This window comes from Dermacentor variabilis, chromosome 8, assembly GCF_050947875.1.
Source record: "Dermacentor variabilis isolate Ectoservices chromosome 8, ASM5094787v1, whole genome shotgun sequence".
NCBI classification, from domain to species: Eukaryota; Metazoa; Arthropoda; class Arachnida; order Ixodida; family Ixodidae; genus Dermacentor; species Dermacentor variabilis.
Window position 1 is genome coordinate 34,729,773 of NC_134575.1, and position 23,668 is coordinate 34,753,440.

General features: G+C 47.5%; 1 protein-coding gene across 4 annotated transcripts in view; it reads left to right on the top strand.

Annotated features, from left to right (window-relative positions):
• LOC142589979 (uncharacterized) overlaps positions 1 to 23,668 on the top strand; it is a 294,672-nt gene that overhangs the window by 163,668 nt on the left and 107,336 nt on the right. The gene's annotated exons all lie outside the window — the stretch shown is intronic.

The following is a 23,668-nucleotide window of genomic DNA, read 5'->3' on the forward strand; positions in this document are numbered from 1 at the left end:
TCGGTATGGACGACAGCGCGGCTTGCAGACACTGCGGCGGCGAGGAGACCATCGAACACGTGCTTTGCCACTGTCCTCGATACAGCGCGCACCGGCTGTCACTAGCGACCGCGTTGGCACGCCTTGACGACAGGCCACTTTCAGAACAGTCGGTTTTGGAATGCCGACGTGAACTGTCGTCGCAGCAAAAGTCGGTCAAGGCTTTGTTGACTTTTCTACGTGACAGTGGCCTATTAGAAAGACTATAATGTCCCCTTTTCATCCCTTTTCATATTTTTTCTCATGCTTTTATTTTTGTCACGGTCTTCCTACCGTCTTTACTTCCCCTTTCCCTTCCCCTAGTGGAGGGTAGCAAACCGGAGGTTTTAAGTCTGGTTAACTTCCCTGCCTTTTTCTCATTTGTATCTCTCTCTCTCTCTCTCAAGTATATATAGGCCTCGTGTTAAGACGCATATCTGAATGCGAGGGCTCAACCTTAAGGAAGTGAAAAGAAAGTGCTTCCTATTCGCCACTATTCCCTTTGTCTCCGGGCGCCGAGTAAGATGGCGGCGGCCTGACTTCACTTTCAAGACATCTCCACTCCAGGACTTCATTCATGCGTTGGCATTGGATTGTCAAAGTGAAAACAAAAGTGTGTGTGAGAAGCTGGTCACGGAATATATATATATATATATATATATATATATATATATATATATATATATATATATATATATATATATATATATATATATATATATACATACACATACATACTGGTGGTGGTCTGCTCTTGGCCACCGTCAATTGCACTTCGCTCTTCGAAGAGGCAGGAAGTGTGTCGAGTGAGCTCCTGAACAAAACGCAAATTGCAGTGTGGGCCACATGGTTTCAATCATAGATCCACGAGGCTGAGAGAGGCGCGACATGATGCCTAACGCACTTCTCTCGCATTTACCGCTAAATCCCCACTGAATCTTATTTTTTTTTTTGAAACCTCCGTGGCTGGAACGCGCAGCCGACAGCACCGCCGCAGCACACAGGAACACGGCGTCGGGCATAGCGCAGGCTATAGAAGCATTATAAGCTCGTCGGATATGGTGAACCAAGAATTTGAGAACGCTTATTTCGCTATATTCGGTGCCATTAATTCGCTATACCCGAGCTTTTTTTTCAAGTGTTTTACTTCGCTTCGCTATATCCGATGCCTTTCATTCGCTATACCCGAGCATTTTAAAGTGCTTTACTTCGCTTCGCTATATCCAGTGCCTTTCATTCGCTATACCCGCGGGTATTTGCAAGTGTTTTACTTCGCTTCGCTTTATATGCGGTGCCTTTCATTCGCTATACCCGAGCATTTTAAAGTGCTTTACTTCGCTTCGCTATATCCAGTGCCTTTCATTCGCTATACCCGCGGGTATTTGCAAGTGTTTTACTTTGTTTCGCTTTATATGCGGTGCCATTCAATCGCTATACCCGAGCATTTTAAAGTGCTTTACTTCGCTTCGCTATATCCAGTGCCATTCATTCGCTATACCCGCGGGTATTTGCAAGTGTTTTACTTTGTTTCGCTTTATATGCGGTGCCATTCAATCGCTATACCGGAGTCTTTTCAAGTGCTTTACTTCGCTTCGCTATATCAGGTGCCTATCATTCGCTATACCCGAGCCTTTCCGAGTGCTTTACTTCGCTTCGCTATATCCGGTGCCATTTCAAGCGCTTCACAGTGAAGCACTTCAAAAAGTTCGGGTATAGCGAACGAATGGCACCTGATATAGCGAATCTTTCGCAAATGCTCGGTTACATTTCGGGATGTCGCAAAACAGACTCCCATAGATATACACCTCTGACGAAGCCTGCAATAGAACCCGCCGCGACAGCTTCGCCCGTCTTTGATGTTACACGAGTTGCTCGAATCGTCTGCGTAGGTTCTTTCTTTTTTCTTCGCCTTCTTCTTTTTTTTCTAACATCTGTTTACATACCGAGCGCGAAGTTCCGCATTCGTAACCCCCCTCCCCCTTTCTGTTAGGGGGGGGGGAAGGGTGCCCTGTCATCGGGCGCTCTCTGGTGGACAAGCGTTTGTGTTAAGCTCAGCCGTCGTGTCTCGTTGCGCGCAGGCGCCTAGTCGGCGAGAAAAGATACGTGGCCGACTTGCCTCGCCGGCCCTGGCTTGGGCGTTTTTTTTTCGCCCGCGTCTCGCCCCTGCGGCTCGACCTAAGTGACATTTGTGGACGCGCGTTTCTTTCTTTCTTTCTTTCTTTCTTTCTTTCTTTCTTTCTTTCTTTCTTTCTTTCTTTCTTTCTTTCTTTCTCTCCTTCTTTCTTTCTTTCTATCTTTCTTTCATTCTTCCTTACTTTCTTGCTTTCTTTCTTTCTTTCTCTTTCTTTCTTTCTTTTTCTTTCTTTCTGTCTCTTTCTTTCTTTCTTTTTGTACAGGCGACGCGTGTGGGCAAACCCGCCTCCAGCGTGCGGGAACCTGCGTACTGTCCCGCTTGCTTCCATCGGTTGTTCTCGTCGTTCCTGCAAGAGAAGCTGCAACTCGGGCGTTGATGTTGTTTCCCCTCAGAGCAGAGGATGCTGCCCTGCTTTACGAGGTTTCGTCGTCAACGCCTAGGGAGTTTTTCCCGGCAAAATGTCTGAAGGGGTCGAACTCTGAGCCTGAGTAGCAGTGCGGGCTCGTTGCTGTGGCATCTTGACGTGAGCTTTTTTCTTATTTTTTAAAAATTTTTTTTACAACCAAGCTGTAAAACGGTCGTAGTCGATGTCCGTGCGTCAATCTACGCGTCGCGTCGACACACACACACACACACACACACACACACACACACACACACACACACACACACACACACACACACACACACACACACACACACACACACACACACACACACACACACACACACACACACACACACACACACACACACACACACACACACACACACACACACACACACACACACACACACACACACACACACACACACACACACACACACACACACACACACACACACACACACACACACACACACACACACACACACACACACACACACACACACACACACACACACACACACACACACACACACACACACACACACACACACACACACACACACACACACACACACACACACACACACACACACACACACACACACACACACACACACACACACACACACACACACACACACACACACACACACACACACACACACACACACACACACACACACACACACACACACACACACACACACACACACACACACACACACACACACACACACACACACACACACACACACACACACACACACACACACACACACACACACACACACACACACACACACACACACACACACACACACACACACACACACACACACACACACACACACACACACACACACACACACACACACACACACACACACACACACACACACACACACACACACACACACACACACACACACACACACACACACACACACACACACACACACACACACACACACACACACACACACACACACACACACACACACACACACACACACACACACACACACACACACACACACACACACACACACACACACACACACACACACACACACACACACACACACACACACACACACACACACACACACACACACACACACACACACACACACACACACACACACACACACACACACACACACACACACACAATGTTCGTCTCCAGTTTCTCGCGAACGCTCTGTAGCTCACAACCTGATGTAGGTATCTTGGAAAAAAAAATCATACTGAAATTGGCCGCGGAGACGACCCTATCGTTACGTCGAGTTTCATTTCCTTGTCGTAATTCACATTGAAGTTGTAAACGTTGCAGAATTCCCGTCTGCTTTCAATACGTGGCCGTCTGCGGATCAGGGAGTATGGTTCCAGAAAACGACTGTATAGCGGTTGTTTTATCGAAGTAATCCCGAAACAAATTGTATGACGATTAGCCGCTAAGACGACTCTAACAGTACGCCAGGCTTCATCTACTTTTCATGATTACGTAGTCCACAGTGAAGTTGTAAACATTGTGGAATTCCCGTCTGCTGTCAATACATGGGCTTCCACGGTAGGGAAACGGACAGCCCCGTGTTTGTCCGCTAGAATAAAACTCTAGTCCTTACAAGTTTCATTCAGCTAATTAACTAGGAAGTATGCTCCATCCCAAATGACAAACAAGCGTGTTTTGTTTGCTGCGCTCCTTTGACTGGGCCCGGTCAACGCATATAGTCGCTCGGGTTAAGGTTCGGTTTACCGGCCACCTGCTACACTGTTACCACTGTTACATTGTACACTACACTACACTGTACACTGTTACCACCAGTGAGTGTTATGTGTTGTGGTTACGTCATAGTCGCCTAAGCAACCCTATAATAATAATAATAATAATAATAATAATAATAATAATAATAATAATAATAATAATAATAATAATAATAATAATAAGAATAGTAATAATAATAATAATACCTTTATTCATAAAAACAAATGGTACAAAGTGCCAAGGCATTAGGAAAAATGTTGCTACAAAAGCAACTTGACTGATTTGTATAACTAAAGCCGACAACCATTGCGGCATCCTTAGAGAGAGAGAGAGAGAGAGAGAGAGAGATTTTAACGGATCCTGGAAAACTTTGCCTGGCGGCAGACCCAGCATAATACTCTTGGACGGGTATGACGAAAAATGAAATATGCACCGTGCACGATACAGATGCACAACATGCACAAAAACACAACACTTAACACTTAACTAAAGTGTCTCATTGAGACCACTGCCTCTGCAAGGAAACACAAAAGGTGCCTTCATCGCGCAAGATGCACAGACAACGTCCTTGGCCCATGGAATGAACCGAGGACACTTCCTGGCTTAAGGGATGACAGTCCCTGTTGATTGTTCAGTGAGGTCATCAAGGCGCCTTCTTTCTAGAGTAATAATGGCTGTAAGCGCAGATTAAGTGGGCGATGTTCTTGCCGTGCTTTGCAAGCAGGGCCCAGTGGTGACCTTATCAGTTTGACTTTTTAAAAAAGGAAGGTCCATGCGGCAATCACGGGAATGGGGGACGTCAGCTCGGGCTGGAGGATCTGGACGAGCCGCTTGGTCTGCGATCCGCGCACAAAAGTCTTCTGCGACATCGATGTCTTGCCGCCCTTGGAAAAGCGCTAGCGCCTTGAATGGAAAACGCCGTTCCGGAAGGCAACGCAGACCTTGCACCGTTTTCCAAATGTGAGACAGTGGCTTGCGGGGGTCGAGTGTCTGGCAAAACGTTGCCCACCGTTCCGACGCTAATCTATCCATACGACGCTGAATCTTCTTTTGCATCCTCCTGGCTGCCCTAAGGTCATCCCCTTCCCCATCCCCATCCCTTCCCCATCTTTCATCGCACCCATCCTTCTCCCATGTGTAGGGTAGCAAGCCGGTTACGCTAAACTGGTTAACCTCCCTGCCTTTCCTTCTCTACTTTTTCCTTCCTTCCTTCCTTGACTTTTTTAAATAGGAAATATTTTTGTGTTTCCCACGTCTGGTGTAGACATGGCCCGATCGGGCCTGACGGTAAGTGCGAATAAGTCGCGAATAATATCCCTACGCCGACTTTTAACGGATCCCTAAATCATGTCTTGCCGAGACACTCAGTGGATTCGTCTTCGGCACATGCGCACGGCAGACGAATTCCCGAGCATCATGATATTTGCTTCCGTTGTTTCTTCATTGATTGATTGATTGATTGATTGATTGATTGATTGATTTTTACCGTCTCAAAGCAGCATTGGGTCTATGAGAGATGTTCTAGTGTAAGGCTACGTATAAATATTGACACCACCTGGGCTTCTTTAACGTGCACCTACAAGCCTAAGTACACTACCATTGTTGCATTTCGCCCCCATAGAAATGCGTCCAACGCGGTCGGGTATCGAACGCGCAACCTTGCCGCTAACCTTGCGTCCTTCGCCTTCCCGATTCGCCTTGACCGACCTTTTCGTTCTACTTTTCTGTCTTCTTTCGCTTATCTTTGGCCTTTTTCTTTCTTTTACGTATCTCTCGCCTTACCAGATGTGACTCCCCACTTCTTCCGTCGTCTATTCTGTCGCCATCGATTACGTTGTACTCCTAGTCCAATCTTGCTTCCTTCTCCGCCTACTCAGTTAGCCCTGATCAATCTTCTCGTTCTATTTTTCCTCTTGTTCTTGCTTATCTTCGACTTCTCTTCTTCTTCTTCTTTTGTTTCTTTAATCTCTCTCTCTCTCTCTCTCTCTCGCCTTGCCAGACATGAGTCACCGCTACGCGCACGACTGTAGCGCTTCGCGCGGGCTGACACACAGGAAAGCCCTTTGTTTTCCCGCCAACGCCTTCGCTGTCGCTTTCGCCGGCTGGGTCTCACGTCTCATTGCTCGATCGAACGAGCCTTTCCTTTCTTTTTTTCTTTCTTTCTTTCTTTCTTTCTTTCTTTCTTTCTTTCTCCCGCTCTCTCTCTCTCTCTCTGTCTATCTCTCCCCTTTAGTCTCTCCGGTCGCGCCAGCCGTCCGGACGTCGCCAGTGCTCCTTGGTTAGCCTCGGCGCTTGCGACACGGCATTCTCAGCTGCCTCACGTTTGCGCTGCCAGGACGCGGCGTTGAGTCGCCGAAACAACAAGAGAAAATAACTGTAACGAAACCAAGACGGGAGAGCAGTAACAATATTAATAATAAAACGGAGAGACATATTCCTGCTTTTCGACGTACTATTGTCCTTCTTTTCTTTCTTCTGTCTGTTTTTCTGAAAGTTTCTTTTTTTTTTTTTTTTGCGGCGATCGAAACTGCCGGCTCCCGCTGTTATGCGAAGCTGGCAGGCACGCAACTTTTCCTTTTCTTTGTTTTTTAATGCCTGATTGACTTTCTAGCTGGGACTAGAAGAGTTTCAGGGTCGCGAAGCTGCCTCTCGCGAGATTTGCCTGCCAAGTCTTACGGTATGTTGCGTGTCAGCTATAGATCGGTGAGTCGGTTAAATTCGGACTGTTTCTTTTAAACGTGGTGAGCTTCGTTCTATTCAGGAAGGTGAATCCCCAAGCATTGCGATTTCTCCCTTGCTGTTCTGTATTCAGATGGGAGCTCCGTAGGAAAAGCTTCCTTCAAGAGCCGGGGGGAAATGAACACACAAGGACCTCGTGAACAGCTTCTACGACGTGTCAAGCGTCTTCGGTCACTTGTATTAGTGCGTTAAGAATCGAAAGTGTCTCCCATAATCTTTCGCCCATTTTTCACCCTGAGCAAGATGTCAGGCCTCCGCACAATATAGCCGCCTCTTACTGCTTCCACTGAACCGTAGTCATCCCCCTCTCTCTCTCTCTCTCTCTCTCTCTCTCTCTCTCTCTGTCAGCTACAAATTTCTTTTCCCAACAATGATCGATGTGTCTTAGCCTCGGTATCACTTTCCTCTCCGAGCTTTCAAGACACGTACAAGTGACTGCCGCCAGTCCTGGAAAAAAATCTATGATATTTAAAGAGTTATAGAAAGGTGACAGAGAAATAGAAAAAAAAAACGTGGCCGCCACGCAATCAGTGACGGATAACACTTCTGCTCCGCGTAAGAATGCCGCCGTGTTATTAGAGGGTGAGAGGGTAGAAGAACGGCGGAAGGGGGTAACGGTACTAGCCACGCGAGGCTTGTCTTGTCTTTTGACTCGGACGCGTCTCTACCGATTGCATGCGTGGTCTTGCGGCCTGTTTTCCTTGGCAGGCACCCACCGAAACGCTGCGGAGAACACCGCGCGCGCGAGCGCGTAGTACTCGCACTTTTTTGTCTTTCTTTGTTTATCTTCGGCCGTTCTCCGCTATCAGTCAGCTCGTGTTCTTGGCGGAGCGTGGGGAAGACCCCCAAAGCAAAAACCTGCTGTCGCTTCGGCTTTCCCGCCGACTTTAACGTATCGAGAAGACGAAAAGCAACACAAATCGTCCTCCAATCTCACCAGCTGCCAGAAAGCTAACGCAAGCAGACGGTAGCCAAAAAAACCTCTTTTTCGTTTTCGTTTTGTTCGTCCCCTCGATGCCTTCTGCTCGGCCATCGAGCGAAAGGAAAGCGGCGGTTCACGACGGTCGTCGTCGGCGTCGTCTGCTTCGGCGAAGCAGACGGCTCGACTGCCGGCCCTGTCAGAAAACATGGCGGCGTTCTTTCGTTTCCTCTCCATGTCGCGTGTGTTGTTTTGCGCGCGTGCTCGTAGGCTTGACTGGGTGTTTGTGATACTTAGTATAGCGGGCCGCCCCCGATGGCGACGTTGAGCCGACGCGGGGAGACGCGACGCGCGTGTAACTTTGGCGTGTCGTCGCGGGATCACGATCGACATCGTTAGGCCTAGCCTAGCCGGGTCTTGGGAACCGACTCGAGGCCGTCCGCTGTCGTCTGCTTCCTTCCTCCTCCTTTCCCTCCGCATTCTTGTTCTTCGCTGTAGCTACTAAAAAGATGGCTTCGTCTCAAGCGCCGCAGTGACGCGGGAAAGCACGCTTGCCGTGTCAACTTTTTTTGTAGATTATGGTGAAGCATGCGTCGATGGAGGGGACACGCAGCTTCGATTTTATTCCCTCGTCGTGCCAGATAATTACTTTCATCATACTTATTCCACCGTAAATGTCCGTAAACATAATGTACGCCCGCTTAGTAGGCGAACGAAATGCAATGACATACAACAATAAGATACTTAAATATAGATGTGGAACATTTGTAATAAAATTTTCCAGATGAGTGTAATTACAGTTTGTAATTGCGCAGCCAGTAGCGGGGTAATATACAAAGTACATAAAAAATACGAAAGAAAAGTCGGTGACTCAGCGCTGAATGCGCTTCTGTATTGCCGAGATGGCTGGTGAACACGTCACAAAATTTTGATCCGTCATCGCAAAATGCGATGAAATCAGAGAGGAGATGAGACTTCGTAAAGAGTTGATTTCTTTGAAAAGAAAAGAAAAATTGGCACGGCGAGTGCAATTCTTTGGAAATTCGCATGTTTAGGATAAATAGGCAGAATGTCAATACGGTAACTTAATGAAGAGATTCGCTATCTCCCGTCATTTCTTTTCTCTGTCCTGAAATGTGCAGCTTGAACAAAAAGGGGGTGGGGGGGGGGAAAGGACCGCCGCGAGGGGCACTATTATTAATATCGGCGTGCCTGAATCGCGCCCTGGTTGATTAGTGTCCTAAATTTGTGAGCCACTTTCTGACACTACCAACCCGCATTGCAGAAAACAAATAATATTAATAATAATAATGAAAAAGATTAAGAAAAAATTAAAGGCGTTCGGGTGGCTGACCTAAAATTCTATGTATAGAGCGCTGTCATTTTGCCGAGCCCCCTTCAGTTCTTTTTTCTTTCATTTTTTTTCACAGCTTACCGCGCATCGCACACCCGCTGTAAGGCGCTTCGAACGCGAAGTGTGTCCCGTTTTCCACCTTCCCTCCTGCTTCCACGTTTTTAGAACTGCGTGTTTCCTTTTTTTTGTTGTTCTTGTTTTTCTTCCCGTGCCACTGTGGTCTCGCGGCGCTCTCAAGTGGTGAGTGAAAAGCAGTCGACGGATCGAAACTGAAACGCACACACACAAAAAAAAGCGAAAAAGGAAAAGGAAAGCTTCCAGCACCGTTAAACGCTCGTCTTCCCTGACGCTGCTGCTGCCACTGAGAGCTCGTCCGCGATATTATTTTTCCACTGCGTCGCTGGTCGACCTGACTTTAGCGTTACACCTATTTCTCGCTGCTGTTGCCGTTCGTTCATTTCCTTTAGCTCTGTCGCTCCTTGTCTTTATTACGTATATTGTCGTTTCTCAAAGCCACGTGGCGTTTCGTCGTCAGCTCGTTGGTCTGCACGCGTCACTTAGTTTGTTTTTTTTCCTCTTTGAGGAAACCACCGTAGGCGTCATGGTGTTCGGCCGCCTAAGACGAGGTCGCGGGTGCGACTCCGTGCGGCGGTGGCCGCATTTCGGTGGAGGCGAAGTGTGTTCCGCATAGCTCAGTGCGTACGCAGCCCACGCGCCGTATTCTTGGGAGTTGATTTTGCGGCATGCGTAGGTGCAACGGCTAAGGGCGAGCCGATATGGCTGGTGGCTTCGTGCGTTCTGTCTTGTCGCGCGCGCCTACAGCTTTGGAATTCGCGTGGTCTCGAGTTTGAGAGACGCGGGGAAGCGAATGACGACGCGAAGTGTCTTCGTTCTTTTTTTGTTTTTGTTTTTGCTTCCCTCTGGCGGTGCTTTTTCATCACGCCAGCGTTTGAACAGCCAGTCCTCGCGGTCATCGTGTGAGGTCGGTTCGCGTTTGCCTAGTGCGCACGGGACACCGCGCTCGTTAATTTAATCGGTGAGCCAAATGTTTAACTGCAAGTTTACGCGGCCAATAGAACTACGATTATTACTTCCAGTAGAGTTCTAATACTTTGCTGTCGCTGACAATGCTTCGACTTTCGCGCGAAACTTGCAAATTTATTTTTTCTGCAGCACTCCATTTCGCCGCTGCCCAGGATGCGTCGAAGGTCCTTGCATTCTATGAGAACGCAGAGGGTTTGCGTTCCTGCAGCGTTACACTACCGCTGCGCCTTGTATTACTGCGAGTAGGCCTCGCTGCATTCCTGAAGCGTTCCACTTCACCACTGTGACCGCTTCACCACTGTGCCTGTCTACAGAGCTGAGATCATCGCGTTCAGCAGCACTTCACAGCTGCTTCGTGGCATTCCTGCAGACAGCAGTGGAGCTGCATTCCTGCAGTGTAACGGTGGTGTAATGCTACAAGAACGCAGCCCCGATGCCTACTGTCATCATCATCGTCATCAGTCTATGTTTATGTCCACTGCCCAAGATGAAGAACTCTCCCAGTGATTCCCCATGACCCCTGCCTTGGGCTAGCTGATTCCAAGTTGCCCGTGCGAACTTCTTAACTTAACCCACCCCGCCTAATTTTCTGCCGTCCTCGACTGCTTCGCTTCCCCTTGGCACCCATTCCGTAACTCTTATGGTTCACCGATCATCTGAGGTACGAGCATTACATGGGCTGCCAAGCGCCTCTCTTTCTCTTAAGGTCAACTAGAATATCGGATACCTCCGTTTGCTCTCGAAATCACGCCACTTTCATCCCGTCTCTTAACGTTAGGCCTAACAATTTTTTGTTCCATCGCTTGTGGCGCTGTCCTTAACTTCTTCTCAAGCGTGTTTTTGTTAACCTCCAAGTTTCTTAAATTTGAAATTCTGGGGTTTTACGTGCCTAAATCACGTTCTGATTATTAGGCACGCCGTAGTGAGGGGCTCCGAATTAATTTTGTCCACCTGGGGATCTTCAACATGCCCCCAATGCGCAGCGCACGGGTGTCGTTGCATTTCCGCCCCCGTCGAAATTCGCCACCCCCGACCGGGACTTCATCCCGCGACCTAGTGCTTAGCAGCGCAACACCATAGCCGCTAAGCCACCACGGCGGGTAACCTCCAACTTTCGGCTCGTCGTTTGAATTCCCATAGAATTCAATGATTGTAACGCTTTCTTTTCGCGGATAACGGTAAGCTCCCGGTCATAATTTGGTAATGCCTGCCGTGTGTGCTCCAACCCATTTATATTCTTCTGGTGATTAGGGCCTAGAAATGCGTATTGTAATTGATCGCTGTTGTAGTGGATCACTATTGTAGACTATTGGAGTGGAGCATTATACTAGGGGAGCATTATCGGAATGGAACACTAATTGAGCGGAGCACTATCGTAGTGGAACTTCATTGTAGTGGAGCACTATTGTAATGTAACACTATTGGAGTGGATGATTATCGTAGCGGAGCACTATTCTAGTGGAGCATTATCGGAATGGAGCACTATTGTGGTGGAGCTTCATTGTAGTCGATCATTGTTGTAGTATAGCACTATAGGAGTGGAGCATTATCGTAGTGGAGCATCATCGGAATGGAGCACTATTTGAGCGGAGCGCTATTGTAGTGTAACTTCATTGTAGTGGAGCACTATTGTAGTGTAGTGCGGCAGGAACGCAGAACCACGTCCTTCCGCTATAATGCAGGGCTCTTCCAGGCATCGTGGGCCGCGGCAATATTGATTTATTAATGCAGTGAATATCCATCGCATTCTTACAGAATACCGCGTTATTGCGTTCCTGCAGCACTCTACGACTGCTCCACTGCAGGATGCAGTGGCGCGGCTTTCTCGAAGCACTTCGTCGCCGATCCACCTCTTTTCGGTAGTTACCAGCAAGTAGGATTATAATGGTGCACAGTATTACGTAAGTGCCAGATGTTGCCAAAGACCACCATTCTAGTGATTACGGGTTGTCGGTGAATTTTGGTTGAGAGGGAACGATAAACTTTGATAGGTAGACGAGAACATGACTGTAAGAAGACGTGAAATCAGTCGCCTAATGTGCGTAAAATTTATAACTATTAAAATAATGACAACGTACGTGGGATGCACTATGACTATACAATATATGTTCCCAAAGGGACGATATACTGAAATGAGTTAGTGGCAGTAGCCCTAGCATATCGGATGAAATCAGCTGGGTACAATCGGAGTTCGCTGGGACAAGCCTACGTTCCGCCTTGCGCAGCAAGCATAAAACACCGCGATGATGACTCACACAGTTCGCGCGGCTGTCGTAAGCTGTCAAGGTGCGAAGACAAGATCGGTTGCGTCGACAGCGTCTCTAGGCCAACGCGTTCTCGCGGTAGGCACCGTCCCCGAAAGAGAGAATGATTCACTCGGTTCACACGCGGGATATTGTAAGCTGTCAAAGTGGCGAAGCAACGTTCGGTACTCTCCCAAAATTTCATTCGCTCTGACCCCCGTGGAAATTTCCTCCCCCGATCCTTGCTCTCTCTCTCCTGCCGCTCCTCTCTTTCTCCCGCTGGCCTTTGTCACGAGCCTGGTTTCTATTTTCGCTCGGCTACAGAACACGTCTTACGTAATGGCACCCGGAGAGCATCGCAAGACACGGTCGAGGTGTCAGACGAAGAGCCAAGAGCTTTGCGAGAGACGTGCGTGGTTTCTTTCTCTCTCTCTCTCTCTCTTCGTGTCTTCTGTCTCTTTAGCATTGCTGAGGAACTGTTCGAACCCCTCCCCTTCTCGTGTCTCGCTGAGTCGTACGAGTACTGACGTTAGAGGAAGGTCACGTGGCCACGAACACGTGTACAGCACGTGCGTCACCCCCGTTTTGAGTGGTTTCGTTATCGAAGCTTCGCGGAAGTCGCACTAGGCCTTCTTACTCCAGACGTCACCAGGAAGTGGAAAAATGAGTATTACTTCCAAAGAGTACCCAAGACATTGAAGAAAAAAGAAAGCGATGGGTTCTTTTTCTGGAACAAGCGAGGACGCAGACTTGCATACTTTACTGATCTTACAATCGCGATGATCGTCATGCACGATACTATAGGCGCCACGATGAAATAGTAAATCTGCAGACACACGATCCGGTCAGCTGGCACCTGACAGGGCTGATTGGAGATCGCTGAGAGAGAACTTAGTCCTGCAGTGGACATAAATATAGGACCCTCTGACGTGGCTGCCGTCGAAAAAAAATTAGAAAAAAATATCAGGAATGAAATCGCAATTCAAGGAGGGGCTCCACTTGATCGCTCGACACAGAACGCAAATGACGCGTTCGAGGTCGTTCGTGCACTGAAACTACGGGAGTCGGGCCATGTGCTTGGTTCGAATGGACTATACGTACTCGGCGACAACGTAAAAAATTTAGTACGTAGTGGAGGCCGTGGGTGTGGTGTTGTGCCGCTGATCTGGAGGTCCCGAGTTCGACACCCACCACCGGAGCCGCAATTCGAAGATGGGGCAATAAAGAACTAATAAAAAGAAAGCTAACGCTCGTGTACTTGGGTTTAGTGGCACGTTAAAGAACTCCAGGTGGTCAAGCAATCAATCCGGAGTGCCCAACTAAGGCGTGCCTCATAAAGGGATTGGGGGGTCGTGGCACACATATAAAAAAAAAACATAATTAACACTGCATGGAATGTACGCGACCCGCCGTGGTTGCTCTGGGGCTATGGTGTTAGGCTGCTGAGCACGAGGTCGCGGGATCGAATCCCGGCCACGGCGGCCGAATTTCGATGGGGACGGAATGGGAAAACACCCGTGTACTTAGATTTAGGTGCACGTTAAAGAAACCCAGGTGGTCGAAATTTCCGGAGTCCTCCACTACGGCGTGCCTCATAATTAGAAAGTGGTTTTGGCACCTTAAACCCCATAACTTTTTTTAATTTTAAGCGTATAATGGGTATATATGTATACGGTGTGCACTTGTATCCCATGTGACATTTCGTATATCAGATATACGAAATGTCACATGGGATACAAGTGCCCACTGTATACGTACAGATTAATGTATTAATCTATATTAATCTATTAATTGTATGTACAGTTATACAGATTAATCTGTACTAATACAGATTCTGTATTACACTTCTCATTGTTTGGTACGTTTGCAATATGTAATTTTATCATGCACTATACTCTCTCGTTCGTCTGTTTGTGTATCTGCAGTGTGTCTGCAGCGTTGTTTTTTCTTACACTTATAATGAGTCATTTTATATTGTGCATTTTTTTTACCTTTGTGATATTGTAGGAAGCACTTTCACGTCACTCATGTAAAAGGATAGTAGCCAGCACCAATTGCTGGTGCCAGCACATCCTTATTTATTCTTGTCGGTGAAAAAAAAGAAAAAAGAAAGCCTGAATTTATTTCTCTAATTCAGTACATGCTACGCCGGCGAAACTGCAACGGCACCTGCCTTTTCAGCGCTTCCGTGCTCCATAACACATTTCAGTACGTAGACTGCGATACCTAAAGAAATTCGCCTTCGCTGTGACGTCACGCGAACTGCGCGAACGTAATTGGCACCCGTCTTATTTTGCAATCACCACGTATCATATACGCCTACGCTGCTTTCATACATCAAAATTCTTGCTTATAAGCATAGAAAACTGCACGAATAGCCTATAGTAGTGCTTCTGATACGCTGGAGAGGGTTTTGCAGCTGTGGATAGTTTAGCAAGCAAATTACTACGTATTTCTTGGCTACTCTACTAATTATGCTATAAATAAAATAGCATTTCATTGTTCCCTTTGTGCTAGATTACACTCCATGGTCGGCAATAAAGATTAGCAAGTTTTTCTCATTATTCTCGATGTGGAACAGTGTTTGGAACATTACTTGGCTTCACAAACTGTGCGGGAACATCATTTAGTTGCAACTGCGCACCACTGATCGAGTTGTCGCCGCCAACTTTTAAGCGTTTCGTTCGCTAAAACGAAGGTGCAGGCGAGACTTGATGGACAGCGCCTCCTTCTTTTTTTGAGTGTCTAAGCCCGCTTCTTTCATTAGCAATTATTTTTGAGTAAGCCTAATTACTGCGCAACTCCGAAATTTTTCGCAGACGTCGTCTTAATTTCCCCAACTCTGCGAAACCTTAACTCCGTACCCCTCTTACCCTGCCCGTCAAAACAATATTAAACGGGTGTGCATTGAGCGCGACATAACGGATAAACGCCGCTCTGGCTCCGCTGCCGCGAAGACTGACCCCCCGGGCATCCCAGAACGTTCCTCCACTGAGCCTTTCCACCTCGACTCAAGAAAGCAGATGGTAGCGCCGCCCCTTGGACAGATGTAGTCTCTACACTTCAGTGTCGCTCCATGGCGGTTCTTGAGAATTGTAGTCTCTTTTACGACCGAGGGTCGGCGCTGCGCTCAACTCGGTGGAATGAAGGAAGAGCTTTCGCGAGTCGGGGATCGTTCGAGAGTATACGGGGGGTGGTAACTTCTTTGCGCAGTAAATCAAAAAAATTAACGCGTAGAATCGAAAAAAAAGAAAGAAAGAGAACAAGAGTGATGAAAGGATCTCATTATATCATTATATACGGCGGACAAGGCAGGCCCTCCTCCCTCCTCCAAGCTTCGAACGGCTTCGCAAGAAAGCCTGCCGCGCTACCAGCCCGCCGCGATTGTGGGTCCCGCGCGAGGCACCTGAGCTAAACTTATGCATATCTTGCTCAACTTGCTCGCGCGCGGACCCCGGTCTGAGAGCCCACTCGTGCCAGGTGCAGCCATCGCTGCGAGACCCTAGGCGCCCGTGTCAGTTGTGTGTGTGCGTGCGACAAAGCCGCGGGGCCGTTTTCTCGAGACGTCGAAATGCTTGCCAAGATGCCGTACAACCGCCCATTATCGTCGTTAATTGCGTGCAGCGTTTGTGGAAGCTGGGACGGTTGTGCAGCCTGTGGAGGGAGCGGGCCGGGAGCCGCCCCAATTTTTGAAGCCACCTACAGGCCGTTTCCACGATGTATGAAGGGCTTCCTGGTGGGATGGACGTCTTGTTCGTCCGTATCTATCGCTGCAGTGATTGGTTACCTTGATGACATCCGCGGAAGGTCATCCGAAAGCAGCTTTCCGTGAACGCTTAAGCTGGCGTTGTTATTGCTCCGCGCCTGAGCCGTTCGTTTCCGTAGGTATCGTACGACAGGTCGGACGTGTTCTTCACTGTCGTTCGAAACTGTGACTGGCAAGTTCGGCATGTCGGGCTCCTTCAATTAGGACAGCTTTCTACTAGCACGTGAACGCGGTTTTCCTTTTGGTAAGCGCTCGGGCGGTGGTTACCACGATTGGCCGATGGAAGTGCAGGCACGGAACAACCAGCAGTCGAACTCACAAGACCGATTGGTTATCGGTGAGGAAAGCCGCACTAACACGGTTCTCATGTTTCACACGTGCGCCAGCGTCACTATCGATTGACTGACACCTGAGCTACCTGTCTCGATGACTATTGGAATTGTTCAATGGATCGGGTAATCACTGGCCAATCAGCGGTCCGAATTCGCAAAGCTACTGACAGTTGGTCAGACCAGCCGAGCTCACGAAACGACTGGCGCTCACACGCACGCGAGCGCGCTTTCTGATTGGACGACACTTCGGCTATTCGCGTCGCTTGCTATATCGTCGACCAGAGAGCCCACGTGGTGTCCGCGCAAATCGCGCGACAGTCACAAGCTGTACTCTTGTATCGCGCGTCTCAGTCGCTCAGCTCTACTGGCAGGACTCTTCCGACGCGGGCACTAATGTATTGCTCCCGATTTTGCCCGAATTCACAGCACAAACAATCGTGATTGGTTGTACTGACGCGCCACTTTCTCGCGACCACGTCATCAAGCCAACTGGGCCACCTCGTTTTCTGCCGATGTCAGTTTCGAATCGGAGCTTCGACCACGGTGCACCGTATTAGTAAAGATAGTGCGAGTGCAGGCGTAACTCCTAGGACAAGCACAGCAGCAAGGTTTTTGGATTGGCCAAGTCAGAAGTGAAACAGTGTTTCACAAGAGACCGGGCCTGCGGCAGGGGGCGAGAGGGGGGGAGGGCGAAGGGGAAGCGGAAATGAAATGGCGGCCGGGTTGACTTATGCGGCTGCTCTTGCCGGCGTGTCATCTAGCTGTGAGTGTCGGAGTCTTGTTATAGCAGGCTACACGGGGTTGCTGCGAAGCGGGTAGCCGCCGGTTAACTAATGCGGTTCTGTCCAGTTTCCCACGCCGACGATTTTTCACAGAGGCGGCGAGGGAAGCTGTTTCAAGGAGTTACGAAGTTACCCGACTCTTTGCTGAGAGAAAGGCTCAGAAAGGGGCTAGACTCAATGTGGAAAGCTGGGACACGTTCATTGCGCATAGCGCAAACAGTGTAGTATTGCTCGCGACGGCAAACTGTACATGGCGTTTGTTGCACTGTTTCTCGAGGCCTCTAGTTTGAAGCGCCTTGCGCGTCATATGTGCCTCCGAAATGCAGGAGCTGTAAATGTTCTATAGGAATTATAGCTATAAGCGTGCACGTGGGTTCTTGTCATCTTGTCTGAAGCCTCTCGTGCGTCATATGTCCAATCATACAAGAGAACAGAGGCAGAAAGGACAGGCTAGAAAAACGCACCTGCGTACCGGAATGCCGGAAGTAACAACCGTTATTTTCCGTGCGCATGCTAGGTGACGCCACAGTACCACACCGCAGCAAGCACATATGCTTTATCGAGGCGCGTGGTATTTGCTCTTTGCTTGTAGCGCAAGTCCACCAGCGTGAACCTGAAACCGCTTTTTTATGAGCTAGAACACGTATTGTTCAGTGACACTGTGTGCTAGATAACACTGACCTTGCCTATATGAGGCCCTTTCAGTCTGTTTTATGCGCTGGTCGTCGTCTGGTCGTCGTCTTGTCGTCGTCTGGTCGCCGTCTGTTCTGTTCGGGCCACCAAGTTCCAGAGAGAAATCTGGCAGTACAACCGTTCAACCATCATGGAAACCACGTGTCTCATTACAGAGCCTATTGCTGGTGGACATGCGAATAACTTTCTACGAGGTCTGATTAAACAGCCAGTTAAAGATAAAAACAACAACTAAGGAACGAAATTGCCAATCCGCACATAACTTCCGGGGCCGATCGAAGGCACGGGCAAATTTTGAACACGGGAGAGGTCACGCCGAACCGAAAATAAGAGCCAATGCAAAATAAATAAATAAATGAGAGAAATGACTGAGAAAGTTACACGACGCATGCTGCAGGCCAGGCAGCGCCCTAGTTTCCATTTTTCTCTTTTTTTTTTATCTGTCGTGCACTTTCTTTTCTTATTCTCCTGGAATTTTCTCCCCAGCGGAGGTGAGTGGCCTGCCTAGGGCGGCTGACTATGCAACGTATACCTTGAAGGAGCGCGCAATGCCTGGGAAAAAAAAAGACAGGGGAAAAAAAAAATAAAGCCCGAACGACGGGTTTCGGAGGGAGCGCATAGAGGTGGTGCCATAAGCGAGTCACCGAGCGAGTCAGCGAGCTCTTCGCGAGAGGCAACGAGCGGCCCCGCGGAAGAGACAGTAAATTATTTCCGGAACATCGCCGCGGCTCCGTCCCCCCCCCCCCCCCACCACCATAGACGAAAGGGGGTGCGCCCGGCGTGGGCCCGTTTTGCGCGACGCATACACACTGACACACACGCGCGAGAAAACAAGGAACGGATCCTGCATGGCCCCCATAATAGTAACCATCGTCATCATAATTGTCGTTGTCGTCATCATCATCATCCTGCATGGCTCCCATAATAGTAATAATCGTCATCATCATCACTGTCGTCGTCGTCGTCATCATCATCATCCTGCCTGGCTCCCATAATAGTAATCATCGTCATCATCGTTGTTGTCGTCATCATCATCATCCGGTATGGTTCCCATAATAGTAATCATCGTCATCATCATGGTCATCATCATGGTCATCATCATCATCATCACCATCATCATCGTTGTCGTCGTCGTCGTCATCATCATGGTTATCCAAATTTATGCCCACTGCCGGAGAGGAAGGCGATCTCCGATCTTTCCCGTCTAGTGTCAGCGGACACCTACTGCGTGTGCGAATTTCTTAATTCCATCACGCCAGTCAGCTCTTTGTGCCGTCCTCGGCTGTACATCTCTTCCAGTGAAACCAGTTTCGCTACTCTGGCATCGCTCTCTGCGAGGCAGTTAAACGATGAGTAATGAGCTTGACTGACTGAGCAGTCGTCCACTACCAGTAAGTAAAAAAAAAGAGCTCTAGGCCGTTGAAATTCTCCCTTTCTTTTTAGCCCACAGTATTTCCGAAGGAGCTCCGCGCGAAAGGTTATATACGATACGAGTATGTCGGTGGCTGCTGGTGTTCCAGATGTCTGCGGTTGTACATATGTACAGTCGAACGAACGCCTTTACAACTAAGTGCTTGGGGCTCCCGAACTCATTCGCTATACGCGTAACTTCGTTGTAAAGGTCGCGCGCCGCACTGATCTCGACAGAACCGGGACAGGCGTTCGCTCTAGAGACGCTCGGCAGTAATAGACTATGGCAACAGTACATATTACCGAGCGATTCTGTTCACCCTTTGCGCTCCTTGTGCCTCTTGCTTCGCTTTTACTCCCTTACCCCTGCTGGGTTGCCGACCAGGACTATACCGCAGGCGGCATAGTCCTGGTCCAGAAAGGTGTTGACCCGAGCACTATACCTCTATCATTTTCTATGCATTCTTTCGGTCTAGGTTCTTGAAAATTTAGACAGTCTCTAGATTGCATATCGACTTCGAGTGGAGTCTTTCACAAAAAAAACAAGGTCCCTCACTCTTCGGGGTCCGTAATCGCGAAAAAGCTTGTACGCTAAAGCTGCCTGTAGACATTAAGATGCGGAATCGTCTTCCTTACCCCATCAAAACATGTTCGTCTCTTTCTATGATTAAAAAATCACTAAAAACATCTTTGGATAAATAACCTCATTTAATATGCATTCATCTAGGTCACCTTTCTGTGCCTTTCTTTTTTTCTCTTCCTAGTGGTGGTTGTCGTTAGCTTTATGTGATAACGATGTAACTTCACTGTTAAGACGAGTTTCTATTTCTTGAATAAGTTTCTGGCTTTGTTGATCATGCAATTTTGTATCTTCCACTGTTGCTTTGTCTATCTATGTTTTAGTTGAATTCATTAGTTTGTCTTTTTTCCAAATTTTTTAGCTATTTCTAAAATTGCTTCAGTTTCCTATTTGTCTTGCTTAAATTTCGATTTTTGGGCTCGTTTGTTTTTTTGATACTATCAATTACGCATAGATGGTCACGGTACTCGTCGCCTGACCTTCGGGCTCTCATTTGCATGTTCTTATCCTACAGTCATGTTTTGACAAACTCAAATTGAATGGAAGCTCGAAATAGAGCTGGGGCCGAATTAATGATTCAGTTCGTTCCTAAGTGTTCTTGGCCACTGGCGGGCCACGTTCGGTGATAGTACGGTGAAACCTCGTTATGACGAAATTGAAGGAGAATCCGTAGTTGCTTCGCCATATCCATCGCTTCGTTATATATGTTACTGCATGGACGGCACTGTAAATCCATATGGAGTTTTCAAGGGGAGTCTCACTTACATTGTTACATCCATCGTTTCGTTATATCTCGTTCAGTTGTAACGGGGCTTGACTGCATTACCACCTGGTGTAGCACGCCAGTAAATGGGGAAGTAGGAAACGAACATTGCGTCAGGCGTTGAGCCCGCAATGACAGCAGCATACGCTCTGCACACAGTGTATGAATTGCGCACGCATCTGAGGACTCAAAGTGCATATTCAGTTAAGTTTGCGATTCTTCCGGTTTACGTGCTGGGTAACTATGCACCAGATACCTCCCAGTGGCAGGAACGTCAACCCCGTGCTGCAGTTTACATCAGTATACACCGTGTCGGTTAGATAACTCAGGGAGCTCGGGTTCATTTTTGTCCCAGAACTTGGACTTCTGTCTGAGACGGGTGCGAACCAGGCACGTGTAACGTGTGCGCGAAGACCATCCCATCCGTTGGGCGGCCCGTCCGAAAGAGGGATGCTCGGAAAATTGGAACTTGGTGGAGTCCGTTGAAAGCTTGTTGAAAAAAAAACTGCTTGGATGACATCGTTGGTACGACTAACGGTCGTAGAATGAGCCGGTCAGTCTTCTTTTTTTTTTTTTAACCCGCACTCGTGTTTCACGTGTGCTTCGCGGTTCGCCCTCTTGACGAGAGGTGTCAAGAAAAAAAAAAAAACCTTTCGGCAGCCCCAGTTCTTGAGGAACTGCTGGAAGCTATGGGTCGGATGGTGTCTGTACGCACGCGCGCGCATGTCTCACGTTTCTACGAGTGGTGGCCACACACGTGGGCATCAAAAGTTGGCAAGGCTTATCAGACGACGTGCCGCAAAACACGTTTGCTCGCAGTGTTGGGATATGTTGGAAACATGACGAAGACCTAATACAAGTTTTGTTGGAAGCCATATCGGTGCGCCTTGTTGGTGCGACACACGACAAATCGTGATGACGATGATGAACCTGAATGGCGATTCATTTCAATCTTCTCTCTTTATATATATATATATATATATATATATATATATATATGTGTGTGTGTGTGTGTGTGTGTGTGTAAAATAGGGAAGGGCAACCGAGGGGCTCGATTTTGTTACTCATGACCACATAATGACTACAGACACTGAAGCCAAGGAGAGCACCGGGGAAGTTATGTGTGCTTGAAATTTGAATGTTGAAAGTAACGGAGGAAATGGAAATCAAAGTCGAACCCACAACCTCCGCATTACTAGTGCGTTATATATATATATATATATATATATATATATATATATATATATATATATATATATATATATATATATATATATATCATCACCATCATCAACCTGGTTACGCCCACTGCAGGGCAGAAGCCTCTCCCATACTTCTCCAACTAACCCGGTCACGTACTAATTGTGGCCATGTCGTCCCTGCAAACTTCTTAATCTCATCCGCCCACCTAACTTTCTTTCGCCCCCTGCTACGCTTCCCGTCCCTTGGTATCCAGTCCGTAACCCTTAATGACCATCGGTTATCTTCCCCCCTTATTACATGTCCTGCCCATGCCCCATTTCGTTTTCTTGATTTCAACTAAGATGTCATCAACTCGAGTTTGTTCCCTCACCCAATCTGCTCTTTTCTTATCCCTTAACGTTACACCTATCATTCTTCTTTCCATAGCTCGTTGCGTCGTCCTCAATTTAAGTAGAACCCTGTTCGTAAGCCTCCAGGTTTCAGCCCCGTACGTGAGTACTGGTAAGACACAGCTGTTATACACTTTTCTCTTGAGGGATAATGGCATATATATATATATATATATATATATATATATATATATATATATATATATATATATATATATATATATATATATATATATATATATATATTTACTTTACTTACTTTACTTTACTTTACTATTACGTGTATTTTACTTTATAGTATTAGTACCTTACGTTGAGTTTTACTCGTGTTATTTCCTTAAGCGTACCTTTGTGTCCTTTCATTACTTCAGTTGTTCCTTTTACATGTTTTTGGTAGTAATGAGCCCTGCAGTGAGGCGTATCTTTTGTATTGCACTTTAGAAGGCTGTTTACTCTTTCTTTTCCCCCTTGATTTTGTACCCCCCTTGCACAATGCCCGCATAGGGCCTGTAAGGTATTTTAAATAAATAAATAAAAAAAAATATATATATATATAGGTGCACGCTAAAGAACCCCAGGTGGTCGAAATTTCCGGAGTCCTCCACTGCGGCACGCCTCATAATCAGAAAGTGGTTTTGGCACGCAAAACCCCATGATTTTTTTGGACTGTCGCCTACGAAGAACCTTCCGGTCCAGTGTTCTATACAAGCAGAGAACAGCTAAAAACATCCGCCTCAATATGCCGGGAAAAAGTGATTTCAAGTTGGCTCGACGTAGGAGATGCCCCTTGACACCTTTACGAATAAAGTAATATATATATATATATATATATATATATATATATATATATATATATATATATATATATATATATATATATATATATATATATATATATATATATATATATATATATATATATATATATATATATATATATATAAAGCAAATACAAGGCAGTGACCAGGAACGCGCGAAGGCAATGCGGAACGGCCTTCCACGCGCCGCGCACACTCGGACAGCATTGTCTGCGCGCGCGCGCGCGCCCACGTCTCCGACATGCCGAGTATAAATAGCGCCCTAGCTAGCGGCGCTAATGGACGTTGTTTTCCAATGCGCGGCCGACGCGGGGGCCCAGCTTTT